General features: G+C 47.9%; 1 protein-coding gene across 2 annotated transcripts in view; it reads left to right on the top strand.

Annotated features, from left to right (window-relative positions):
- FOXO4 (forkhead box O4) overlaps positions 1-10,655 on the top strand; it is a 28,208-nt gene extending 17,553 nt beyond the window's left edge. For both annotated transcript variants that reach the window (XM_054040044.1, XM_054040043.1), the window contains exon 3: positions 4,560-10,655. The gene's annotated coding sequence lies outside the window, so the exon portion shown is untranslated. The remainder of the gene's footprint in view (positions 1-4,559) is intronic.
- Positions 10,656-13,084: the final 2,429 nt, after the last annotated feature.

Below are 13,084 nucleotides of genomic sequence, written 5' to 3'. Positions count from 1 at the left end.
GTGGGGGCACATCTTCCTACTGAGTTTTTACCTTGACCTTTGTGCAGACTTTCCACTGACATCAGGTTGGCTGAGGATTGAGGCGAGAATATTGTCATAACTGCATGCAAGGGCCAGAGGTAAAAATGGCATTCTTCTCTTGCCAAGGAATTACACCCTGATCTAGAGGGATGGAATAAACCTTAGTTTATAGCACTTTGATTTACTGCCTTGGCAGTTAAATCATGGGATTGCTATGCATATTGTAGACTTGGATTTCAGTGAGACATAATCGCACAAGAAATAGAAAAATCTCAATTAAATAAAAATACTTGAGCATGGATTGGATATAGTCTGGCAGACAGTAGTGTTACCAAGTGGGAAACCTCTGAGGTCAGCGTTCGGATCATATGAGCTTCCTGAAGGGTCTAGAGTAAGTTGTACATTCAACAATAATAAAATCTGCGAAACAATTGGGCAGCAAACCATGCCAAACTGCGCAGAGATCTGGAGAGGCTTGGATAGTAGTCGTCTGGGCCTGTGACACGTAGACCCATGAACACACTGATGTCATGCTAGCTGCGAATACTTCAGTAGAATTAACTCCCTCTCCTGAGGCATATGGTCGGGGTTCTGTGGCCCATCTGTGATCCCTGCATACTGTCTGCATTGAAAAACTAAGGAGCATTCCGTTTGACAGCAATATTACATTTATTGTACTGAGAAACAGGGACACATGGGGAGAGGAAAGCGGGGCTGCAGGAAAACATGGGGATAGGGGCAGATTTTCCAGACTGAATGGGAGAGGCTAGTAGTCAGTCAGGGTCTGCCTGGGGGAGGCTCCCGCACTCCCTAACAATCCCCCCCCTTCCAAAAAACACCTGTTCCATACATCTCCCACCCACACCCAATAACCCTTCAGATTCCCTCCCAGGCTCCTTCCCTCTCCCTCAGCTCCGCCGACCTCTGTTGCCCCTGATTCCCCCAAGCCTTTGCATTGCTTCTGAGGGGTGCGGGAAATACGTTTCTGCACTGTATTTTAAATGAATTACTCAGAGTTCTATATTAATTTGTCTAGTAAGGAATCTATTTATTGTCAAAAGGCAGTTCCTGATTTTTTTGTTTTGTTTTGTCTGTATTATTACAGACCTACTTGCTGACCGGTATTTTGAAATAAATTTCCAAAATCATTGAAACTGGCATGATTATATTGTGTGGTTTTGCGAAATAAAATATGCAGAATTTTGCAAAATTTTAAAATATTGTTCGCAGAATTCCCCCAGGAATAAAACAGCAATTTCACGTTCAGGTGTTAGAGAAGGGAAGCAAAGGGCTTGTGTACTGCCCCCTCCTGTCTCTCTTGGTTATTTGCTCTCAATCCTTAAACTATTATTGCCTAAGGGCCAACCAAGAATGGGGTCCTAATGTGTTGAGCAATGTACGAAAAGGAGCAGACAGTCCCTGTCCTGAAGCTCGCAGTCTAAATAGACCGGACACCCACAGGATGGGAGCTGTGGTAGAGTCCAGAAGCAGAGTGACCAATGTGATGGAAACAAATGGCATGCTAGTTCCACAGGTTTTGGGGGGTGGGTTTACTTAGGAGGCGGAGCAACTAAATGGAAATAAAAGGGAAGTGAAAGTTTGTGCTGAGGGTGGGGCAGGTGAGGAAAAAGGTAAGAGAGGCAGGTTTGGAGGATATTGGAGCAAAAGCCAACCAGCACAGGGCAGAGAGAGTCCAGTCAAGAATTGTAGAAGATTCTCCAAATGTCCAGCAATCCAGAGGTACGCACACTACATTTGCTTTTATCTGCGGTGCCTGGTAAAACTTTCCAATCTCAGCCATAGCCTGAGGCTAGTGATCAGCACAGGAGGGTGGAGGGGGAGAGATCCCAAGAAGGGAGCAACAGTGCAGTTGGGATAATGGACCATGAGAAGTATGGCTGAAGGGAGTAGAGATCCTAGGAATGGGAATAGGGAGGATGGGCAAGAAATAGCAGAAGGCTTTCTAGAAAATGGAGAACACTAGTAAAGGTCAGAAAATACTGTGTATTTCTCTGTATTTAGATATGAAGGTGAAAACACCAAAATCTATAACTCAGTGTATCAGTGAGGGGGCTGAAGATCTGTGTCTTAAAAACACAACTTCCCTTTTATTCATTGAAGCCATTTGTGGGCCCTTACCTGAAGTCAGTGGGAGCAGGCTAGGACCCTGTATTTGTAGCCTCCCTTCCCTGGCAGAAGTTATGAATCCTTTAGGATGGAAATGCCATGGTTCCCTGACTTGCGTTCAACTATGATGTGGTCTTGGTTCGGTGTCCCTCAGCCCACAGGTTTGTGGGGTCAGCGTCTCTTTGGAAATGCCTGGCTACCAAATAACTCTTGCTCTAGCATGCTAGAAGTTGACCCTCTCTGTTCAAATCCCTCCTGCAAACACGTTCCTTCCCAGAAGCCCATGAATATCAACCTCTGTCAGTGAAACCCGCCTGCACCACTAATATGAACAACAACTCTAAGCTGGCACCATCCTGCCAATGGACTTCTGGGGACTGTAAGCGTCTCAGTCTAGGGACCCAGCTTGTGAAGCACTGAGTATACTGGCACTCGGCAAATACCACTATCATCATGCTGTGTGGTTTGTACAGAGCCTAGGTGAATCTGGATGTTGGGAAGTGTTTCCCTTCAGGAGGTAAAGGGATTCAAATCGCAGTCTAACTTACCGCTTCCTAATAGTGCCCAGGAATAAAACACAAGCTCTCAAAGGGCAGCAAGGCCCCATCTCCAAAGAGAGGCCCCCAAACTGACACGGGCACTTCAGAGTGCTTGGCAAACCCTCCTATGAAGCCTAGGAGGCAGGTCAGGATTATCAGCCCATCTTTACAAAGGGGGAAATCTGAGCAGAGGTTAAGTGACGTGCCCAAGGTCTCATGGAACTCCTGGCTTCAAATTAACTCCCGTTCTCCATTCTGAGCTCAGAAAACACTGCCTTCTCTGCATCCAAGCTGAATCACAGCCTGACAACAAAAATAACTTATATTCAACCCCCCTTCAGCTCCCTTTGGCACATGTGGTGGGAATACTTGTCCTTCCCTGAGAATGTGAACCCTGTCCCTCTGGCTGTGTCGTCAGCTCCTTGGAGCAAGAGCCTGTCATTCTGTTCACTACAGACATGGAAGATCAATCCTCCTCTCTGTGCTTCGTCTAAGCATTTTAGAGGACCTATGATCCTGAGCTGGACACATGGGGCTGGCACTTCGTCCCATTTGAACAGCGCAAAGTCTTGTTTGGCTCCTTGTTTCCAGATTTCCGATTACTTTTTCTCTGTGCATACTTGATTCCCGTTGATCTCGTTATGAGCCGTTCATGGGAAAGGAGCTGCTTATTTTCTGTACATTTACTTCCTATCCCTAGGCAAATGGGAAATCCAAAACCTTCTCCATCGATTCCTGATGGAGTTTTTCATGCTAGTTTGAATGATTCAAAATGGTGAAGTAAGACTCTGTGCAGATTCCTCCCTGCCCACAGAACCTCCTACGTCCCTTGACCACAGCCCGCTGTTGGTTCTGTCTCAGTCTCTCTTCCTCGCCAGGCTGGGTTTTGACACACTCCCCCTCTCCCCGCCTCCCTCCCCCGAGTATTTCAAAGAAGAGTCTGCTGGTGAATTTCCTCAGTTGCTTTTGTGCTTTTCCCAGGGCTGTTCACTCTTGTCGCTTCATTCCCTATACAGAAATGAGTAACATCCCCCCACCCCCCCACAATTGTCTCCACAGTGCCCTTGCTAGATGCTGCCATGCTGGTGTAAAGCCATCCAAGCAACAAGTGTGTGTCCTCCCTGTGCTCCACAGGTGTTTGGACACTGCCTTCTGAAGCAGGTCACAAGCTCACAAGTGGAGGTTCCCATCCTAATTTCTCTCTTAGTTGTTGGTTAACTATTCCAAAGGGTTATTGGAAGGAGCTGTTCTTCCTGCTTTGGCTGCTTGTAGGCTGCTGCTGTGGCTATGGTGAGGGACCGTGCCTGGGAAGGGTTTCTGGTAAGATTGGTTTCTTGAGTGTGATCCAAAATGTGTATTTGCTATTTTTGATGTGTTCAAACAGAGCTGCTTCAAGTGGCTGTGCAGGCAAAAAGCTCTTCCTGGTGTACATGGCCCAGGAGGCCCATGCTCAGCCCTAGTCTGTTTCTCTTGCAGTTAACTCTGGTGGCTGCCCAAAAGGGAAGAGTGACTTTCTCGTCTTGCTGCTTCTCTTCCTAGTTCTAGTGTTATCGGGGCCCTCCCTTAAGCAAAGCTCTTCAGCTAAGCAGTCTTGCTTTAGCTCCTCTGGGGAGCACTCACTCTTGAGACCCTGTGTTGTTCCCTTTGCTCTCCCCTCCTCTCGATCCCGCTCTGAGTGTGGATAGGGTCTTGCTGTATACTTCACTCTGCACTGGTGTGAAACATCTTCCCCTACAGAGGTTTCTCAGTGTGTGCATCCCCAACTGGAATTGGATGCCTCTGCTTAATGATGATTACCCCCAAATCTGTTTCTGTCCATGGCTCCTTTTGAGGCTGAGATCTAACCACCTGCTTTGTTTTTCTTCTTCCTAGTGTCCTTCAGGTTTCTGAATGTTGGGTCCTGACTTCGCTTCCCACCCCTGGCAGAGTCTGAAAAAACAGAGCGCACTGGACACAGCTTCTCTGCACAACATGCTTGGGGCAGACAGAACTGCTCACCTGGGAGGAAGGGGGCAAATCTGCACCTGGTTGCAATGGGAAGAGTTTTGAAAAAAATCCTGTTGTGTGCTGCGTCTCTTCCTAAAAATCCTGACTTGCCATGGATCTTCTGCAGAAGCCCCCGGGCTGTGCACATTCGAAGAGGAGCTCTGATGAAAATCCCCACGCTTGGCCAAAGGCTGTTATGCCAGACAACAGCAATATCCAATGCAAAGGGTTGGGTGTGTTGGAGGATGCCTTATCTCTGCCATAGCAGCAGTTCGCCCAGTGCCTCGGGCTGTCAGAAGGGGCCTGTTCTGTCCCCACTTTGCCCTCTGGGATGGAGTAGCTGGGCCTCTTCCTTCAGCCACCAGCCTTGTGCTTGGTACTCCACAGACATTTAGAAGAATTAGAAGGAGACTCTTGGCAGAAGCCTGGTAGGACTAGGGTGTCAAATGGATTGGGGTTGGTTTCAAAGTACCCCACCGTTCTGCACCCATCTGAAGGGATGAGGGAGTGGCTGCCAGGGAGGCTTCCCTTTGCTCACCTAGGCAGAAGAGGAGGACATACAGTTTAATTTCACTGTGCCAGCTGGGCCCCGTTGAATGAGTAGTATGTTCTAGAGAAGTCCTGTGCTATTCTAAGCACTTTCCTGATACAGCAGGCTGCTGGAAAATAGACACAGGTGCTGATTGCTGTTGCTGGGACTCCAAAACATCTTTGGGGGTTTGTTTCTGGGCTGTCTTGCTACAGCAGAGAAATGGGAAGCCTGGGTGTGGCCTTAACAGTGCCCTGGTTGCTTTTCAGAAGGGCATTTTCTATAGATGAAATATTTTTTTACTAATCTAAGGGCTTTCTATATTGAAAGCCAGTGTAACCACATGTCTCCATTGGCATACTGGGTATCTCTCCCTCTAAGAAGGTGGTACCAATGGCAGATTTGCCTTTCAAAGCTGTGCTGAGAATAAATACTCTTGACATTCAATTATGTGTCTGATTGGGGGAAGAACTGGCAGGCCCCCACAGTTTGGAACCATGTGGGGAGGGGGTTGTACATTTCTTGTAATCTATATGTAAAACTAGCTGCAAATTAATTAGAAGCTTTTTCTAAACCTTTTACAAATATATATATATATATTTTTTAATTGAGAAACAAGATTATTGGATTAAAACACACTTTTTTTTCTGCATCTTTATCCTGTTGATACCACATGAACACTACAGTGAGGCTGGGAACAAGCCTGGGGTTATGGGGTATGAATACAGTTGGGAAGGGGTGGGGCAGACATTTCAGAATGCTTGGGGAATAGCCACACTCTTCAAATCAATCAGACTGGGGCAGATCAGTCTCTGGCCATGTGATTGGACACTCCCACTAAGTATCCCCTAACCTTGTGCTCTTGGCTAATCATTAACAGGGGATAAGCTGGGTATGTTAAGCCCTAGAGTAGCAGGGCTGCAGCTGATGCTTCAGAGGCTTAGGCTCCCTAACCTCTTACTGAATGAGGGAGGCTGAGCCAGGCTTGCTGACATTCTGTGCCGCCTTCATCCCCCACTCGTTTGAAGCCAGGAGCTCAGTCAGCTTTAGTAGCTGACAACCTGGTTGTCCTGGTTTCTATCGTTTTTCCTTTTGCTACTGAAGTTTTTCTGCTACTACTTGCTAATTCTAGTCCTGTAGGCAGCGCTGTAGGAGTCTGATTGGGGTTCTGACCTGTGAACAGTTTTTGTCCCCAGCCAGGACCTGAAGGAACTATGAGGGTCAGCTGGCAGTTTTCTTTCAGCCTTTGGGTGTTTGTGGTGGTAGGATTTGGGGGAGGGGATGATTCTTTGCAGTGTTCTATGGGATTTGTTAATGCAGAAAGTCTCTGGCATTCTTTCTGCAGATGGCAGATGAGTCTTCTTGTGGAAGGTTTATGTGGTGAGGTGCTGGGAGTTTGTATTGCTTTGCTGCCTTCTCTGCATGTCGGTTCAGGGTTTCACTAGAACTGCTGGAGACCTGAACAGAAGTGGTCTCTGAGTCTGGCCACCTGAAATGAGGCCTGTGGAGCAGTCTTGCCTTGAGCCTCATCTGCCACTAGGTCCTTTTGGGGAACGCTAATTGGAAATGACTCGAAGACTTGAGTTCAGTTGTGCGTTTTTACAGTAACGTGCTCTTAGGTTCACACACCCACATACCTTTTGCTGTACTGCCTGGTAAAGCAACCGTCACACCCTGAACAATAGGCAGACCTGGAGTTAGCTAATCCCATGCTTTGCTAAACTGGGGTAACAGCAGTGAAAATATTTAGCCAGGGTCAATCAGCGCAACTGATAGATGATAGTCCTCCAATCCCTTCCCACAAGCCCTGGGCACCAATTGTGCACATTGCCTCCATAAAGAGCAGTGGCTGATGGTCCGATTATTAGGGCAGGCTGGATCCTTTCCTTTGGCACATGACCGCATACCAGCATGGTTAATGCCACAAGTGAATTTTCCAGGCCTAGACCACTTCCTCCTACAATCCCCAACGTGGGTAGACACCCTGCGAATGTGAGCATAGAACAATGCAGTGAGTTCTCAGGATAGTCCCCACGTTAGCTGTATTGCTTCTCACGACCACATAGAGCATCAGTGGGGGTGTGACACAGCGTGCTGACATTAACAATGTGTTTGTGCTCTGGTTGGTTAGGCTATCATATGTTGACTGACCCATGATGGCTAACGCTGTGGTTAGTCAGCAGCGAAGACAGAGCCTAAAGGCGCAGGACTGTAATGTTGGTTACCAGAACCTCAGACCTAGAAATCCAGTGCAAGCCCGAGCCGCTAGTGAGCATATCTGTGCGTTGTTAGCAGTCTGCTTTAGAACTTCCTTTGAATTTGTCCAGTTCAAACAGCAGCATGCTAGTGACTAACGCACTCGGGTGCCTGTTACAGCCTGTGGGCCATGGGTCTGTGCATTGATCCTGCACTCCTGGGAGCTAGGCAGTTAGGTGGCTTTTCTCACCGCTGTGTGCTGGCCTGCCGTGACCCATTGTAGCTCTAGGAGCTGGGGTCAGCCCTAGTGAGGGTTGCTGGAATTGCTGCCTCGCTGGCTGTAAGAGATGGAGTTTGTTGTAGCTGCTACCTCTCCCTGCTGCACCATCTCTCACTGGGATACTCTCACAGAGCACTTACTGCACTTAGGATGGACTGAGACCTTTTCCTTAGGGAGTTAAATGACAACTCAGAAGCAGACTCTAGGACTCGCTGCTGCCACCTCTTCCTGGTGTCTGGAAACTTAACTTCGGCCAGACTTTCCAGTGCGCCACCTAGGAGATGGCCACAGCAGGAAGTGAGCAGTAATGCTACAGCACATCCCGATACAGTTGCATCAGGCATAGGGCACAAATGGTATATCTCTTGGTATCTTCCCTGGTAGCTAAGCATTTTGGCAGCCTCATCTGCAGGGGGCAGAACAGGTGGTGGTGCTGCTGTCCTGCTGCTGTCTCTGGCCTGCAGCAGCAAACGACAGTGTTTTTAGATTAACACTCGGTTGCCAGTATGGGAGACTTCCCAGTGCTGTGAGGAATGGAGCCAAAGCAACAGGGCTCAGCCTACTGGAAAGGTGGCACTCCATTTAAAGGCAAATCAGCCCTTCTCCGGTACAAGGGCAGTGTGTGGTGGATCTAGTGAATGGGAAGGGATGAGGGCAAGGGGAGGAAGAATCTGGTAGTTGCGCCTGTTATGCCCCTTCCCAAACTTCTGACTAGCTCTGTCCATAAATATTGTGCTCCTCTAGCCGTGAGCGTTTTCCCAACTACTAGTGGGTAACCTGTAGTGAAGCGTCCAGTCTCCAATCTGATGGAGGGCCTGGTGGAGAATTCCACTTGTAGAATCACTTTACATAGTATGGGTGGGGGACAGCTGTGTTCTGAGGTGGCCCTGTCCTTCTGGGCATGTGCCTGAGAGAGTTAGCAGGGAGGGGGTGCAGGGCTGTAAGCACAAGGCCTGATACAGTACAGTGCTGTGTGGTGTCCCCTCAGCCTTCTACACGAGTTGAGCTCAGGCCACACTTAGTTATTCCATTCCTGAATTCAACCACAATTGTTCATAGTGTTGAGCTGCCTGTGGAGCCAGCATGAGGCAAACCCATTGCCTTTGTGTACACCTGCGTTCAGCAGCCTCCTTGAGGCACTCTCTGCGGGTCTGTGATACGGTCAAGTGGCCCTAGTCTTACTGCCACTAACAACTTCGAATAGCCAAAGCTTATTGGAGCCCTTCACTCTCCCTTTGCCAGGTTGTCTCTTCCTGCTACACTGTGTGTTTAAATCTGCAAACAGACCATCCTGACGAGAAACTCAAACAGAGGGAGGGTTCCAGAAACCATGTGTATCTTATAAATGATGTGCATACTAGAAGCACACAGCACTAATCAGCTTTTCCAAAGGAAATGCCTAGAAAGATTTTTATGTAGGCCATGAATTCTTTTTTTAAATTTAGTTGCTTATTTATAGTCACGCTCCAGGGCGGTATTGCCCTCAAGCCCCTGTGCGTTGCCATGTAACCCTGGGGGGACCTCAAAAGGCAGAGGCACTCGTACCAATGTGATGCAGTTGCTCTCAATGGGCCCTGCTCTGCATGGCAGAGGACTGTCTTGAGCCTTGTTGGTTTATTTCTAATCAAAGTAAAGTGAGAGTTTGGATCCATCATTTAAAGTTGTGGGACATGAGCATGAGGGGGGATAGTTTGTGGTTCAGGTCTCTTCCCCCTCCCCAAACGCCATCTGAGGTAGGAAAATAGATTGGTTGTGATTACATTAAAAAGCTTGATGATGAAAATTAAATTCTTGCTCTGCTGTGTAAGGCTACGTCTGTGTTTACGATAGCATGTAGAGTACAGACACTGCGCACCCAGCTGGCATGGGTATAAATAGCAGTGTGAATGGTGAGAGTTTAGGCGACTAGAGTACCCTACACGTCTCTACACACCCAAGCGGTGCCTCCCATGTCTACATTGCTGTTTTGAGCAGTGTAGTGTCCTGCTGCCTCACCACTGCAGGGAAAGGCTCTTGCGGGGAAAGTTCCGGGAGCTCCCTATTGCCAAAGCTTTTCATGCCCCATGCAGCTACGTGTGTAGTGCCTGTACTCTGCACACTGCTGCCATCGGAGATGGAGCCTCAAAAGATGGATTCCTGGAGAGGTCGGTCAGTGCATGGAAACCGCCCCCCCTCCTCTCCACCTGCAGTAACATGGTCTGTGGGAAAAGGGATCCCTCTCCAAGCACCAAGGCTACGTCACTCCCTGTGCCAGGGTACATCCTAAGGGAAGAGGCTCTGCATGGGACAGTCTGATTTAGTCGTTGTGCTGACAAAAATGGATGGTGTCAGTGACTGACTGTTACACGCTGAGGTGAAAGGAGGGAGCCCAGGTGTATGAGGCCAAGAAGGTGAAGCAGCTCCTTGCAGAGCTGTGTTCATGGTGGTCTTGTGAAGGCTGTTGACAGCATGTTTCATGGTGTGTAGCTTGGAGGGGATGTATGGTGAAGTGCCAACAGTGCCTAGAGGGGGATTTGGATGCTTGGAGGATGCATCAGTTCTCCTGGAAGGAGGCTTTCATTAGGCTGCAGAGATAGGAAATGGTCCCATGATCTGCTCTTTCCAGGACAGTATTGTAGTGTCATTCTCCACTCCCTCCAGACTATGGCCCAGCCTCTTGCTCTCATGGTGGGATGCCTGCACCAACATGCTAAGTGTGTCAGCTTATTGCTCAAAGCTGGGTTTGTCTGTTGCTGGCACAGTCCCCACAGTGTAGCAGCACCGGCTGGCATAGGTTCCCACAACTGCCCCAGTTGCACTCTCATTCACTCATTTCTCATGAAGTTTTTTACTTTTAAAATCTCTGCTTTTTGTTTGCTCTCCTTAGCAGTGTGATTTCTGAACTATTACAGGCTCTGTTACCATCTGTGCTAGTGAGACTGTGTAGAATGTGCTAGACTAGGGGGAAAGTTTGACAAATAAAGATCTGTAATCCTTTGCTCTGTGTCTGGTGCAGTTTCTGGTGTCTGTTTTGCTGGTGAGACCCAGCACGTGTTCTGATTTCAGCTGGCTGCGGGGGCCAGGCACTCTGATCTGAATGTCCCTGCACCAGCCTGAGGTGGAAGACAGTGCATGGGCCCTGCCCTGAGACTCACAGGATGCTGTGTGAGGAGCCCCCCCTCACAGGCTGAGTGTAAGGGCAAATGGTGCTGCTGGCTCCGAGACAGTCTTGAAGGGATGCAATAATTGAAGGGTTCATCTAGTGTGGAAACCATCCCAAAGGTAGGAGCCACTCTCCACCTGTCCCTTCCCAATCAGAGTATGGAAATAGCCCACCTTATTCTTGCTCCCCAACCTAGCTGTATTCAAGACTTCGATCAGGCAGCTTCCACCAGTGTCAGCAATTCCTGGAGCTTCTAACCCTAAGTGTACAAACTAAAAGGTTCCTAGTCTCTCTGCCTTCTGGTCACTCATTCCCCCAGCAGCTGCTGAGGCTTGCTTAGGGTAGCCAAGCACTTCAGGAGCAAGCTCATCTCTGCAGCATGTGCCACCAGCACAGTCATCAAAAAGAGAATGGCTATGCCATTGTTTGGGCTCCAGCCAGGCAGCACCTGCTGATATCAGTTCCTGTGGGCTTGGAGCTATCCCACCACCATACCTATGACACAGAGCCATGTGCAAGATCTTACTTCTAGGAACAAAGAATGTAGGCCACACAGTATGGGAACTGCATCCTGGAGAGCAGTGACTCAAAGGGATTTACGGTCATGTTGGAAACCAAGGGGATATGAGCTCCCTGCACCATGCACATTTGCTTTTAGCCACTGATAAGATGTATATGCAGGTCAATAAAGAGTCAGTGATGAAATGTTACTACTTCTGTACACAGCACTACTGAGGTTTTTACTGGGATATTGTGTCAAGTTATGGTGTCACAACTTAAAAATATTGACAAATTGGAAGGTCAGGAAAGAGCAATAAGAATCACAATGTCTGGAAAACCTGTCTTGACAGTGAGACTAAAGATATTCAATAGATTGAGCTTCATCAAATAGAAGTTTAAGCAGTGAGTTGATGACTGTCCAGAAGTACCTATGTAGGGAGAAGCTTTCAGAGGGTTCTTTAATCCAGCAGACAAAGGCAGAACAAGCTCTAGTGGAAGCTTGATCAGTTCATACTAGGAACAAGGTGCAATTTAGGTGTTGGAAATTATCTATTGGAACAACTTGCTGATGGACATGGTGACTTCTCCATCACTTGGAGTCTTCATATGAAAATTTAGAAAGAGACAAAGATCTGCTCCAGCTCTGCGTGAAGTTCTGGTGGGTTTGCTGGAGGAAGTGCTGGCAGAAATTCTCTGGCCTGAGTTATGCAGGAAGTCAGTCTGGATGGTCCCTGCTGGCCTTAAAATAGTATGCCCTCAGCTGGTACTATGCATGGTACTGGTCACCCTATTGCAAAAAGGTTATTGCAGAATTAAGGGGGGCTGGGGGCCAGAGGAAAACTTACATCAAAAGAGACTGGAAAGATTGGGATTGGTACCTTAGAAAGGAGAGGGTAAAAAAAAAAAAGAGATGATAAAAGTATATGAAATAATAAATCTTTAAGAGAAGGTGGAGGGACTTCTTGGCCTGTGACATGATACAGGAGACATTTAATTAAATGGTGGGAAATTCAAAACCACTAAATGGAGATACTTTTTCATGTAACAATTGGTGGAACTCACTGCTCCAGAATGTTGCGGAACCAAACAGTTTAGGAGGAGTATGACTGGACATTTATATGGATACCAAGAATCTCAAGAGTTACAATAATTAATGCAAATAGAATGCTGGAAGGGGACCTTCTCTCTGCTCACTGCTGGCAGGGGCTGGTTGCTCCATTCCAACTGATGAGCATCATAGGGGTGCATTTCTTCTACAATTTTGGCTCAAACCCAAGGATAACAGTGTCACTGACATTAATAGGAGTGGGTGTCTCCTAATTGCTGCACACAGGCTCTGAGTGGCCTTTAAATGAGCTTTAGCTATTTCTGCTCTGCGGGGGGCTTTTACTGGGGCATTCCCCTTGCAGTGTCAGATGTGCTGTGCTAAAGGAAAAGCTCCATTTAAGACTTTAATTGGGAAGGCTAATCTACTGCCAGGTGGCTACATGAAACTGGGACAGAACACAGCAGGGCCCATGGAAGGAATACAAGGCAGATGGTTGAAATGAGAATGGATATTTTAGATGCTTTGTCACCCTAGCTTGCCCTTGCTTTATACTCTGAGCTAGAGTCTTGGCTGTTTAGAACGACACTCAGACTGACATTGTTCAGGAGATTGCCACCGTCCAGTCCCGAGCTGAGCAGCTCAGGGGTGGGAGGCAGCTCTCACCTGGGCCTAGTCTTATTTTAGGCACATATGAACTTCCAGACTCGATCAAAGC

The sequence above is a fragment of the Malaclemys terrapin genome, chromosome 9 (genome assembly GCF_027887155.1).
Source record: "Malaclemys terrapin pileata isolate rMalTer1 chromosome 9, rMalTer1.hap1, whole genome shotgun sequence".
Classification (NCBI taxonomy): Eukaryota; Metazoa; Chordata; order Testudines; family Emydidae; genus Malaclemys; species Malaclemys terrapin.
This window is presented reverse-complemented; position numbering and strand designations above follow the sequence as displayed.